Source organism: Desmodus rotundus, chromosome 3 (genome assembly GCF_022682495.2).
Source record: "Desmodus rotundus isolate HL8 chromosome 3, HLdesRot8A.1, whole genome shotgun sequence".
Taxonomy (NCBI): Eukaryota; Metazoa; Chordata; class Mammalia; order Chiroptera; family Phyllostomidae; genus Desmodus; species Desmodus rotundus.
Genome location: NC_071389.1, coordinates 199,144,587 through 199,158,099, shown reverse-complemented (window position 1 = coordinate 199,158,099; position 13,513 = coordinate 199,144,587). Strand labels below are relative to the sequence as shown.

Genomic DNA, 13,513 nt, shown 5'->3' with positions numbered 1-13,513 from the left:
GGATGAGTGAAAATAGCAACCGAAAATGTCACCACCTACCTCCCAAACTTTCCAAAAAAACAACAAAACATTGGCCCAGCATGAAGTGGTCTGCGAGCAAAACGCAGGCGCAGCGGTGTGCTTGCAGGCAGAGCCGGCCTGCCCTGGGCGGGCACGCCTGCTGCACCCCCTTGGTTCTCGGTCCACAGACAGACAACCCCCTGAGGGGGTCCAAAGCCCAAGCACTTCCACTGGGCCAGCCCCTCCCTCCCACACCAGGGGTGGCATGAGTGTGTGGTGACATGGCTGGTCAGCTATAAGGAGACCAGGCCTCCTGCCGCCCTTCCACCTCCGTTCCTCCTTCGTGAAGAGGAGCTGGGTCCCACCCAGGCTGCTGCCCTGGAGGCCTGTGAGACCATGTGAACAGTGACTGCCAGTTAAGGGGACGGAACCCCCAGGTCACGTTGAAGACTTAGGGGGAAAAAACAATATAAAATATCTCAATAACTTCAATATTGATTACATGTCAAAACAATAATATTTTGAAAATATTTGATTAAATAAAATGAAAAGTTGTCTCAAAGTGACTCAAGCCCAGTAACCCCAGAGCTGGAAGCAGAGTCCATGGGTGTTGGGCCCACCCTGGTCCAGCAGAGAACGTTCTAGATCTTGACTGGGGTGCGGGTCATGAGAATATGTGCATGTGTGGGAACTGTATGCTTTGACTCCGTGGCTTCACTGCGGGCTGGTACCTGTATAAAAAAGATAAAAGTGTCCCAAGACGGGAGCCCACTGCTAAGTGGAGGTGATTCCTTACACAACTGTAAAAACTAACATGACTGCACTTCCCTTTTATACACGAGGGACTGAAACTCACACGTGCCCACAGAGGCACTAAAATCCTGGGAGGACGCAGGGGAGACCAGCCCCTGGTCACCCACCGTGGGGGAGGCGGGGCTGTGGGCCAGTGTCTGCCTCTCTTTGCTCCGCTGTCTTCACAGAGTGTGGGTGTCAAAACCTACCCCAAAGTGCGTGCCCACGCGGTGATTCTGGCAGCCGAGTTACCGGGGCTCTATTTTTGCACCATCCGTGAAATAACCCCTTGAACCCTTATCTCACCCCTGTGAGGCCGGGGCTGTTATCACCTGCCGTGGACAGACAGGGAAACTGAGGGCCATTCACTTCTGTGTGCAGCGAGCCAGGGCTCCCAGGATGCCGCGCCCCGCAGAGCCAGGGTTGGGAGCAGCAAAGGCAGGAGGACCAGGTTGCCGGGGAGGAGGCAGAGGGGCAGCTCCCAGGCGTGGGCGGCGGAGCGGGGCAGGCTCACCTGAAAGGCCGTGGGTGCCCAGGACCCCAGATCAGCCCTGTACCGACCGCCACCCTGACAGCCTGCCGTGAACTGTCAGAGGTCAGACTGCGTGAGACACCCCTTCACTTCCTGTGCGACCTTCATCATTTCCGTCGCCTGTCTGAGCAGCTGCTGCCGTCCTCTTCGTTCATTCCTGAGTCTCCTTTGTTAAAAACGCCGAAGAAAAAAGACACCTCTGTTTTTTTTTTTAATTGTGCTTTCAAAAGGATCTCTAACCGCGTTATTTTACACACGAGTCAGACTCGTCAGCAGGTTCTCTGAGTTTCTGTGTTTCGCTGTATTGGTTGTGGAGGCCCGTTTCTGACGGCAGCGGGCTCCTCTCTGGCTTACAAATCAGGCACAGAAACAGGGCACTTCCCTCGGCGCCCAGGGCGGGGCAACGACAGTCAGCAGCTTGTGTCTTCCTTAATTTTGTTCTTTTGGTCCTTCGTCTGGAGTTCCCCAGGGCGGTAGCCCTCCGACAGTTTCTCCAGGGGCTGAGGAGACCTGTGTTTCTGCCGGCGACGTGCGCTCGCGCCTGGACGGACCCTGGAACACCTCCAGTTTCGCACGTCGACTCACCGAGAAGTCTCCTTATGTTCCCCCCGCCCTTCAATGTGGTTTCTTTTTTGCATTCTTTAGGTTTTAATTTTAATTTTTTTAGTTATTTAATTCTAGTTTTCGAGTGTGGTTTCAATCCCTCTTCTTCCCCCCCGCCGCCCCAGTGGAGCGTGTTGACTAATGATGGAAAGAAACAGCAGGACAGAGGCGTCAAGAGCCTGGAGACACCCAAACCGAGCTCATTAGCTGTGTGTCCTTGGGTAGTTACTAACCCTCTCTGGTGCTTGGGCTTCTCCAGTCAGTGGGGTCGTTGCGCATGTGCACGTGGGTGGGACTCGGGAATCTTACATAAGATGGGCGCTGTCTCCACGGCTGTGCAGAATCCTTCCCCAGCACCGGACACACACAGGGACCAGAGGCTGGGCCCGCCTCCCCCACGGACGCTGGGGTGGCCCACGGGTCACCACCGTGAGACCTTCCGCACGGCCGTGAGCAGGTGGGAGTGGCCGGGCACACAGCAGCTCTGGGGGCGGGTCCTAGTAGACGGATGGCCGGGAACCGTCCTCTGTAGACATCTGCGCCCCTGTCAATGGCCAGGGCCTGCCGAGGAAGGCCCAGGTGTCCCAGCTGTCACAGGCTGCAGGTGACTGCCAGGGCGAGGGTCAGAGGGTTTGCAGAGAGAGCGCTGTTGGCCCTTACACGTCCTGGTTGTGTGTTTACGATGCAGTGGGAAATTCAGGACTAGATGAGAGGCGTTCGCCCACACGGCATGCGTGTGCACACACACCCGTCCACGTGCTCGCTTGTGTAAGTCCGTGTGGGCCTTCACACAGAAGTCCCGGGAGCACGGCCATGAAGGGACTGATCCAGGCTCTCGGCTGGCTGATGGCGTTGCACGTTTGAACGTTGGTGGACCGGGTGGCCTGCCCTGTCCAGAGGACTTCCTCCTGGTGACGGGTGGTCCCCGGGCTCCCGGAGTTCTGTGGCCCAGCTCCCTGGGCCTGGCGGGTGGGTCCACCGGGGTGGCCCCTCACCCCAGGTTACCTCCCTTCCTCCAGGTCTATGAGGATTAACAATGCGCGGGGCTGGTCCCCACTGTCCCCTTGCTCCCCAGGCCTGGGTGGGTACAGAAAGGTGGGAGTATGCCACAGAGCAAGTGACCTGTGCCCTGGGCCTTGAAGGACAGTCGTGGGCTGGCTGGGCAGGAGAGAAAAGGAAGAGGAATGAGCAGTGTGGGTATTGGCGAGAAGGCATGAAGACCTGGCAACGTAGGGAGGGGGGTATGGGAAAGCTGGGGAGGAGCATTAAGGGGCTGGGAGGGAAGCTGGAGAGGGGCAGAAAGCCAGATGCCCCACGAAGTGGGCTCTGTGGAAGGTGGCATCTGACACCTCCCCCATGGCCACCTGAGGCCCTTTGCAACCTGAGCCACTGAGCGGCTCACCTACCACACTGGTGAGGTCTGAGCTCCAGGGGCCCCCAAGCCCACCTGCCTCTCACACATCTGGAAGGTTGGAGGTGGCGGCCTGCTCTCTCCTTGCCTGCTACGCTGACCGCGCCGCCCGTCCTCTGCCCCCTCTCCGGGGGACCTGGCAGCCAGAGGCCCCTGGGGTGTCTTCCCTTCCTAGAAGCCGAGAGAACGAATGTGTGCTGTGGGCTTCAGTGTGTTTCCTAAAACCCATAACCATGTTATTTAAAAACCAATTTCATTTTCTTTGAAACACGGCAAAGTCACTGCTCTTCATCCAAGGACTCCGGCGTCTGAGGTGTGACGGGTGGCGGGGAGAGGAAGGACAGCTGAAGGGCCGTTTGGACGACTGAGACCCACCGGGAGACACCTGGGGGGCATGTCCGGGGGGTGCTGGGGGTGCCGAGCTTCAGGTTAGGGTTGCAGCAGGTGGGTGCTGCGCAGAGGACCTGCAGTCCCCTGGGCTTTGCTCTGGAAGCCCCACCCTCCACCCAGGCGAAAGCTCCCTGCGGCTCTTCTCGAACTTCCTGAACTTCCTCCGCAGCATCCCAGGACACAGTCTGGGTGACAGCCAGGTGTGTGGAGCGACTGACGTCCAGAATCCTTGGATCCTCCACTCAGGGGCCAGAGACGGCCCGCCACTCGCCTGTTTGAAAAGCAGCCCCTTAGCGGGGCCTACGTGCCTGTGCGTTCCTCCCCGCACCCTCTGCTCTCCGAGCCCACCTCTCCCCCCAACACCCCGGGGAAACCGGGAGGCTGTGGCCCAATGGGCTATCCATTGCCGGGCTGTCCCCTTCTCTCCAGCCCCGTGCCCCTCCCACCGCATACCCCCACCACCCAGAATCTCCTTCCTCGCTGAACCCCCCTCTCAGTTTCCCTCTGGGCCTTTCCGTCCTTTGGCTCCAAACTTTCTCCCCATCTCCTCCTATTTCAGGCTGCAGGTGGAACAGAGCGCCCCTGTGGATCACCTCTCTGCTCCCTGGGGGATGCTGAGGCCCTGGCCCAGGGGCAGCAGACACACGGCAAGAGCCCTGTGCCTGGCCTTCAGGGCTCTCCCCGCCTTCTGTCACTCCTGGTGAGGCTCCTATTCAAGCATATTGAAGCCGTGAAGTACCTAAATGTCTTTCCCCCGCCCCACTGGCTTTGCAGGTGAAGACTCGCACTCTGCACCCTCGGAGGGGAGAGAGGACAGGTGTGGGATTCTCAGGGGAGTGGGGCAGGATGAGGGAGGGGACGGGGCTGTCTGTGCTCCTGGGTGGTGGCAGGGAGCAGTAGGGGCAGGCGATGGCCAGCTGGGGACAGGCTAGACCCAGGCAGCCAGGGACCCACGTGCAGAGGACAGTAGGGAAAAGGCACTGCCTGGCCGGGGGACAGATAGCTGTCAGGCTGAGAGAGCGGGCTGGCCTGGGTAGCCTTCCGACAGCTCCTGCCGTTGCAGACACCCCTGCTGGCCACCTGCCGGTCACCCTTGCCTTCATGTTACAGGTGTTTACAGCCCTTCCGACAGGTGGGTCCATTGTAGACTCTGCTCCCGTGCCTGCTTGGCTTCCCTTCAGCCAGAAACCAAGGAACAGAAGCTGCAGCAGTCAGGTGGGCAGCCAGGAGGGGAGGGAGGGGAGACAGAGCAAAGGCCCATCCCCTGCCTCCTCACTCCTTTCCTTCCCCAGCTCCGCAGACTGGAGGGAGAGCACCCCGCATCTGGAGCATCCCTGCTCTGTTCCACTGGCTGGAGGGCTCCCTCCTCCCCTTGGGCCCTGTGCAACCTGTCACACTGGTTGTGAGGCAGGAGACAGCACAGGAAGAGCTCTGAGGCTGGGCTGCTTAGCGTCCTGGTTGCCAGGCAACACCTTCTAACACTTAAGTAGCAGCTTGGAATGAGTGGCCAGAGGGGAAATAAAGGCAGGGCCCTCACCGTTGCAGCCTAACAAAGAACTAACACAGGAGGCTGGAAGCAAAGGAAGACTTGCCTCACCCGTGACCTGTAGTCCAGAGCCTGGTCCGATGAGGCTGCCAGGCACTCCGAACAACAAGCAAAACTATGATAGTGCAGGGCGGGCCTTGAGAGTCTGTGTGTATCAGCCCCACCGGCTGGGAAAAGGAAAACCCTGAGACCGTGTGTTCATCCCAAGGCCTGGAAGGGGGAAGGGGAGGGGTCCACAGTGCGCAAAGAAAAAGCCCCCAAAACAACTTTGCATAAGTGCCTGCCTTCCCTCAACACATATGCAAAATGAACAAAGAGGGTCTGGAGCAAGATAAGGATTGGGGCTAACAGACCCCCACCCACACCTTCGTCTGGGCAGTCACGTCTCCCCGGGGAAAAGCTGGCACCACCTTTACCTGCCAATCGATATGTAACTCCCTCGCCGCACCCCACCAACTACGTGCAGTCCGTCCTCAGAACAAAGGGCTGGGGTCTTCTCTTGGCCCCTTCTTGCCACACGGCAGGGTGGTTGGGGGATGGCCCTGGCCATCCGGCCTCTGGCCACCTTGCTTTTGCGCTCCCGCTAGAACTTAGCGTTAGTAAACTTCGTGTGCGTGCTGATAGGCTCGCTGACCTGTAATTCTTCACTGCGTCGGCGAGGAGAACCAGGGTTTCTCCGATGACAGTCGTTTGGTCCTCTGTCTGGGCACTGGAGGGCCATGGAGGGCCACTCACTGGGCGCCTCCGCTGTGCCGGGCCCAGAGCTGGGGCCCAGAAAGGAACGGGGCCTAGGCCCCTGCCCCCTGCAGCAGCCGTCCGGATGGTGGGCACGGGGGAGGGAGCGAGTGTGGTGAGGCAGGCGTGCGTGGTTCGGGAGGTGAGCTGTGGAGGGGCGGGCGGCACCACACCAGGGGAGGGGACGCTGAGGCTGGGTTTTGGAGGGTCACTTAGAATCTGTCACAAGTGCTTCCCCCAAGTGCTCGGCCCCACTCCTCGTCCATCTCCGCGTCACCCACGATCTGGTGCGAGAGCCTCGAGATCCCCCGGACTGAGGCTGTGGCACCCCAGTCGAGAACCCCCTTCTGAGAACTCCGTGGGGCCTGGGCAGTCCCACGAGGGCTGGGCCCAGAAGGACCTCGCACTCAGTCTAATGCTCTGCTGTTGCTGCCTTGAAGTTCATAACCATTTTCTTTTAAGATTTTATTTATTTATTTATTTTTTAGACAGAGGGGACGGGAGGGAGAAAGAGAGGGAGAGAAACATCAGGTGTGAGAGACAGGTCAATCTGTTGCCTCTCGAGTGCCCCCTGCTGGGTACCTGGCCCGAAACCCAGGCATGTGCCCTGACTGGGAATTGAACCAGCGACCCTTTGGCTCATAGGCCAGCACTCAATCCACTGAGCCACACCAGCCTGGGCCATAACCACTTTCTATCAGGGGCTCTGTCTTCCACTTTGTGCTAAGTGCTGCAAGTGAGGGAGTCCCCACTGGCCCAGCCCTAACCCCCAACTTCCAGCAAAGACACCGAGAAGCGGACTCTGTAGTTTCTTGGGCACTGGACATAATTTTAGTGAATATTTCTTTGTGGGGTTTTTTTTCTGGCCTTGCCATTCATTGGCCTTATGGCTGTTCCGGGAATAGAGTTTCTGGCAACAAAGAGTGTCCTTGTAAGACGTTCTTTTTATTAGGAGACACAGTGTTGTCAATAAAGACCCCACGCCGGCACCCTATGAATCAGGGAGTGATTATTTCCCTGAAGAAGAGGTTCTCATTTTCAGACAATTATTCCCGATGGAATTCCTTTAAATAGCTGGCTTTCCTAATGCACTGTTAATGTGCTTCAACATATTAAAAATTATTTACACGCGGTCTTCTCAGGTTTGTTCATGGAGCTGGTGTGCCGGCTGAGCTCCGGCTCCGCACCAGCAGGGGCGCGGAGGGGCCCAGAGGGGTCGCCTGGGACAGTTTTCTGAAGCAGGGGACGTGCAGATGGGATCTGACAGGAGGCCCTGGAGATGGGAATTCCCAGGAGAGGGGAGCTCGTCAGAGGTGCCAGGGTGTGAACGGGACTCTGGGAAGCAGCGAGGGAGGCTTGTGTCAGGGGAGGGGGCACAGGCTTGGTAGGTGGCAGAGAGCAGGGGCCTTGTGCTAGCCTGAGGAGCGGGGACGTTGGGCCCTGGGGAGCAGGGGCATGTCACCCCAGAGCCATGTTCCGGAAGAGAACTTGGCCCGGGAGGGAGGGCAGATCGGAGCCGCACTGGCCTGTTACTGTGGGTGTCGGCGGTGGTAAGAATGGGGTGGCGTGGGGCCTGTCGGAGGCACAGGTGCTGAGAGGGGCTGATTCAAGATCATCTCCAAGGGAGCTCCAGACAGGAGACCGAGGGGTGAGACTGTGGGGGGGCTGGCTGGTGGAAGTGAGAAAACCATCTCTTTTCTAACTGGAGCCGAAGCTGGAGGGAGGGGGTGAGCCTCGCAGGGTAGCACTGCACAGTCCTGAGGGAACGTGGAGCTTCAGGAGAGAAGACCCAGCCTGGCCAGGTGGCTTCCAGGTGCTGGAAGTTTCCAACATGGGGGCAGAGGGGAGAGAAGCTGTTCAGAAGGAAAATAGAGAAAAGTTAACGGTGGGACTGGGCGACCCCTGCTGCTGGGGGCAGAAGTCGAGGCAGGTCTGCTGGGGCAGGAAAGATGGGAGGGCTGGAGGCGGGGAGAGGGAAAGGGGCTGTGGAGACCTCAAGAACGGTAGTTAGATGTGAGCAGGGGGCAGGGAGGTCGCTGCTGTGAGCAGAGACCCAGAGGGAGGAGTGTCCTGGTGAGTCCCTGTGGGGGAGGGGAGAGCTGAGCTGGGGACATAACATGTGTGCCATCCACACATGTTATGTCGTGGGCAGCTTGGTCACGGCCCAAGGGAGGGGTGATGCGGATTCCCCAGCAGTGGCCGCGGACCAACCCCACCCCCTGCAGTTTCACAGAGGAGGACCCCCGCTGGGGAGAAGGAGAGCAGTGTGTCTGAAGTCACTCAGCAAGGAGGGTGCAGGATAGGAAACAGCTCCCGAGCTTGGGGTCGGTCCCCTTCGTCCCCAGCCATGGTCGGTATGTGTGGCCTTCAGTTGGCAGCAGATGGGCGTGGTTCCACTGTGACTCCGAAAATGTTCTCACCTGGAGACCAAGGACCTAGGCCCCTCTGGGCCTGCCGCCCTCGTGGGGCCCAAGGGTGGGTCAAACCCAGTTTGTTGTGCAGGAGGCCCCCGCCCCACCCGTGTGCTCGGGCCAGACGACAGCCCCCGTGGCCCACTCCCCAGGGGCCCACCTGGATGGAAGGCAGGGCCCGACGGTCACCCCCTGCACTGGAAATGGCTGAGCAGGCTGCACACAGGAGGGCAGGAGGGCGGAGGCGAGCTCGTTCCCACGGGAAACAGGTCTTCCTGGCACAGTGCCTTCCTGTTCTGCGTTCACACCGAGCTGGGTCGGGGAGACCCAGGCTGAGCGGCCAGTCAGCTGTGGGTGTGAGGGGCGTCCGTGGCCGACAAGTAAACCAGCACGAAATGCTGCCCAGGAAGACCACGGCTGCTCCCAGGAGGGCCTGGAGTGGGGGTGGGGGTCATGTGCCGGGAAATGGTCGTCCAGGCAGCCCAACTCCACGATGGCCGTGCACTGTGACCCAGAAGGACAGACTGTGACCAGAATGTTCCGGCTTCCAGTTGGGAAATTTGCAGAATGCAAATCCAGATGGAACGGACTTTCCAGAGCAAACGCCTTTACTTCTGGGCATGGAGGGTACCGTCCCAGTACCTGTGTGACCCTGGGCAGGGGGGACATTCGGTCCCAGGTGCCAGGTGAGAAGCACAATGTCGGCTCAGGTGAGCCCTGAGGGGTGGTAAGGACACAGTCCCTGCACCTGCCGGGACCACAGTGCTTTCAGGGCAGGGGCTCGGGGGTGCCCAGCCCCCCGCTGCCTCACACTGGCCCCACAACCAGACCCAGCACCCTTGTAACTTCGTTTTGCAGAGCAGGGGCATGGGGACTTGGAGCTTAAGTAACCTCCTGAGTCACCCACCTCAGGGAGAAAGGCTGGTGTGTGGGCCCAGGTCCATGTGGGCCCACAGGTGGGACTCAGGTAAGGGGCCCAGGGAGGCCAGGCCCCAGCCCTACTGCTAGCTCACCTTGAGGGAGGGCTGGCACCCCCGGTCTCAGGGCCCTTGTGGGAAGAAGGAGGTGACCATTCCAGACGCCCCACCTTGTGGAAGAACTGAGAGCTTTCCATGAAAATAAGGTCACTGCTGTCTGGGGACTTCGTGGTTTCTAAAGCACTTTTCATTTCAGTCCTCGCTGCAGCTCGTGGGGGGAGAGGGGCAGGAATCTTCCCTCTGCAGAGGGTCGGGCAGTCAGGGCACGGAGAGCTGGGCGACCCCCGGGCACCGTGGGGCGGGCTGGGTCTGCCTGCTTGGTCGGTGTCCCATCAGGGACGTCATGCATGAGCCCCTTAGCACAGCACCCACACGTGACAGGAGTTTAATCGGCAGAGTCCCCATCCCGACACCTGGGTTCCATTACAACACCTGCGTCCTTGCTCCCGGCATGCACTCGTTTGCTAGGGCTGCCCTCAACAACTTACCACAAACCGGGTGGCTTAAAACAGCAGGGATTTGCCCTGGCCCATGTGGCTAAGTGGACTGAGCACCAGACTATGAACTGAAAGGTTGCCGGTTTGATCCCTCGTCAGGGCACATGCCTGGGTTGCGGCCAGGTCCCGATGGGGGACGTGTGAGGGGCAACTGATCAATGTTTCTCTCCCTCACTTCCCCCTCACTCTAAAGAATAATAAATAAAAATCTTTTCTAAGAAACCCATAAATTTATTCTCTCACAGTCAGTTGTGGACACCAGAAGTCAGAAGTCAAGATGTGGGCCGTGCTCTGTCCACAGGGCCTGGGGAGGGTCCCTCCCGCCTCGCACAGCTCCTGGTGGCCCCAGGCGTCCCTCAGCACGTAGCTCATCGCTCCAGCCTCTGCCCCCATTTTCGTGTGGCCTCCTCCCCTGCTGATGTCACCCAGAACGTGCTCATTTTGAGATCTCTAAGTCCACCCACAGGAACCTGTCGCCTAAGTGAAGTCCCACTCACAGGTTCTCGGGGTTACGACGGAGCCTTATCTTCTTTCGGAAGCCGCTATCCAGGCCCCAAGTCCAAATCTCACACATTGGCATTTCCCTCCCTCTCTTTCTCCCTCCTTTCCCTTCTCTCTAAAACAAAATAAATAAAATCTTTTTTTTTAAAGTTCCATCTTGTACTTTGGGAGTGCTCCTCAAGTTTTGAACACAAATCTCAGAGTTTGGCTCTAATGTCGAGTCTTTCGATAGTAGTCTACAAGGTAGGATTCATACATTAGGTGACTGTGTCCTCCAGAAAAAGGCCCCGCCCCCCACCTGTCACGAAACCCCGAGAGGAAGCCATGGGGGGGGACGTGTGCCTGCCATTTCCATGCCCAGCTCCTCAAACATGCCCCACCCTCCCCGTCTGCTCCTGGGCTGAGCTGTGATGCAGGCTTAGCCTGAGCCTCGGAATGGTCCCTGGGGGCCGGGGTGTTGTGGGCGTGTTTGTCTTTAGGAGATCTGGCACCCCGGCCGCTGTCCTGGAGGGACGTCCTTGGGTGAGCGATTGCCTTGAAATTCTCCTCTGAGCGCGTGGGGCACACGTTTGCTCGCATACTTCCCTTTCTCACCCTCCCTGATTTACAAACCTCGAATCATCTGCTAACTTCCTCCGCAAATTCATAATTATCGCAATGAGCACTGGTTCGTGGCCCCTCTCGTGATCATAACAATGATTCTCGTTTCATTATTATAAGTGTTATTCATAACTCGGAGCTACTTAACTACGATTCTTGCCAGTGGCTGCCGTGGGGCAGGTGAAACATTTTACCTGTGTCCTCCCCCCCGAGGGCGCTAACACTGGGGCTGGAAGCCTGTCCTCCAGCCTCCCAGCCTGTCTATCACTTGTCCACAGGCCCAGTGGTGGGCCCTGCGGCCAGCGTCTGCTGGGCGTCTCCTGCAGGTCTCATGCCCCAGGGTCTGTCCCTGCAAGCATGAGTAGGTCCCACGAGGTTCTCCATGCCTCAGTTTCCTCACTTGTGCCAGGACGGTGATGTTCCTGCCACCCCAGGCCTCTGGGACCTGCTGTGAAGGTGGACTTAGTTAGACCCTCGGGGGCCAGGGCTGTGGTGTTGACCAGGGGCCCGACGACTTCCTGCCCTCGCAGTCGGTGTGCGTGGTCCTGAGGCCCAAGTGTCCGAATCTCCCCAGTGAGCTGGATGCTCCCACGCAGGGGCAGCAAGCCCTGGCCTGCACGCGGGGCCGTGCGGTCACTCCCATCCACCCCTCAGGACGCGCTTGGCCGTGGAAATCTCCAGAGGTTTGAGGAACACGCCAATCCTGCCGGAGGTTCAGGAAGTATTTGCTGCACACCTCCTGCGGCCGTTCTCAAACCTGGTTGCTGTGGATCTGGGCAAACCCAGCCTCCATCTCTCTGCTCCTCCCATTGTAGGGACATCAGTCATTGACTTCAGGGCCCACCCCAGTGACAGCCGATGAGATGCACAGGGGTGGCCAGTCACAGGCCCGGCCGGTCTGTGTCCGCCCGTGTCTCCCGGAGGTCCGTGAGCCCCTGGGCTGGTGGGTGAGGGTCTGGACAGGGCCTGGCCACCTACTTTGTAGGAGGCAGAGTGACAGTCTGTGACTCAGTGGTTAGCCATGTGGCACCGAGTCCCTGCACCCATGTCCCCAGCTCCAGACAGCACCTGACTTCCGGCCACTGCTGTAGACCAAGGGGCCCTGCACCGGGGTAAGACAACGGGGAATCTTGGGAAAGCAGCAGGCTCTGGAGGCGTGAAAACTGGAAGGTGACTTCTGCCTCCGTCCCTGCAGCTGGAGAGCCATATAATGTGTCACCCACGCTGGAACACATTTGAAAGTGAAAGGGGGGCACTCTTAACTATCGCCCAGGAGAGCAGGCACAAACGGGGTGGTCCTCTGGCCCTGTACGGCCGCAGCCCCGGCTCTCGCCTGTACTGGCCCAGAAATCCATGCCTGCTCTGGCTCCTCGTCCCAGCTGGGCATAGGAACCTCACTCCTGGGCAGCGGCCTCCCCTCCCAGCTGAGCCGCACCTTCTATTGCCCCCTTCACCTCCTTCCCTTCCCTGTGCTGTCCTCTCGGAGCACAGACCCGATGGTGTCGTGCACGCCTGTGCAGAAGCCCCAGGCAGGTTCCCCTTGCCAGGGCAGCACGCTTCAACCCACAGCCTGGTGCAGTAGCCTGTGCCGTCTGGTCCCACTGTGTGTCTGTCTCATGTGGCCTGGGCCCCACCGCGGGCCCTCTGAGTTCTCCGCCACAGCTGGCCTCAGGACCTTGGCTCATGCCCCTTCCTCAGCCAGAAGGTCCTTCCCTGCCTTTGGAAACCAAGCCATCCTGCAGTCAACTCGCCGAAGGTCACACAGCCCCCAAGCAGAAGAGCCCGACCCTCCTGCCAGCTCTCCCCAGCCTCGGTCTGGGTGACCTCCCCCAAGCCGAGTGAATGTCCTGAGCTTTGGTCCCCCAACCTGTCCAATGGGGGCACCCGACCCACCTGCTGGACTCTGGTGAGGGCCTGCGGGATCGGGAACGTGGAGAATGCTCTCTGAATGGTACCACCCAGCACCAAGGGGACTGTTACCCCTCCAAGGCCCTGCCCCAGGGGCTTCCTGACAAGCCCCTCTCAGACCGGGTCTGCCAGTTCACCGCCCACCCCATTTCTCTCCCTCTGTGCCGTGGTTGTTCATGCAGGGCCCCTGAATCAGAATCCAGAACACGTGATCTTCTCTGTCGGAGCTCTCCTTACACCAGGTCTCCCAGGGCCAGGCTGTCTACTTGGAGGCGTGGCACAGGGCACCTAGTGCAGGGCCTTGCACACCATGGGCGCATATTCAGTGCCTACTGAGCTGCTTCAAAGTCCTTTTTCAAGATTGACCTTGGCCTTTTGTAGGAGCTTTTCATGCCGGAGATGCTGAAGACCGAGTCCCTAATATCTGGTTTCTTCCCGGCGCGCTAAGGGCCTTTGTAGACATGGCCTCATCTGTCCTCACCAGGACCCAGTGGGACAGGAGCTATGGCTAGTCCCCTTCTCAGCCAGGGCTCCTTCGAAAGTAGAGGCAGAATAAATCTCCAACTTTTTTTTTGAGGCGAAATCTTGGAGCGGCAAGAGTGAGGGGGAA

General features: G+C 59.1%; 1 long non-coding RNA gene across 2 annotated transcripts in view; it reads left to right on the top strand.

Annotated features, from left to right (window-relative positions):
• LOC123478566 (uncharacterized) overlaps positions 1-10,485 on the top strand; it is a 33,011-nt gene extending 22,526 nt beyond the window's left edge. The window contains exons 2-4 of one of the 2 annotated variants that reach the window (XR_008426303.1): positions 4,288-4,428; positions 4,839-4,943; positions 10,140-10,485. This is a non-coding gene — a long non-coding RNA (uncharacterized lncRNA). Of the gene's footprint in view, positions 1-4,287; positions 4,429-4,838; positions 4,944-5,020; positions 5,886-10,139 lie in introns of those variants that run through there. The other variant, XR_008426302.1, reaches the window with a different exon arrangement.
• Positions 10,486-13,513: the final 3,028 nt, after the last annotated feature.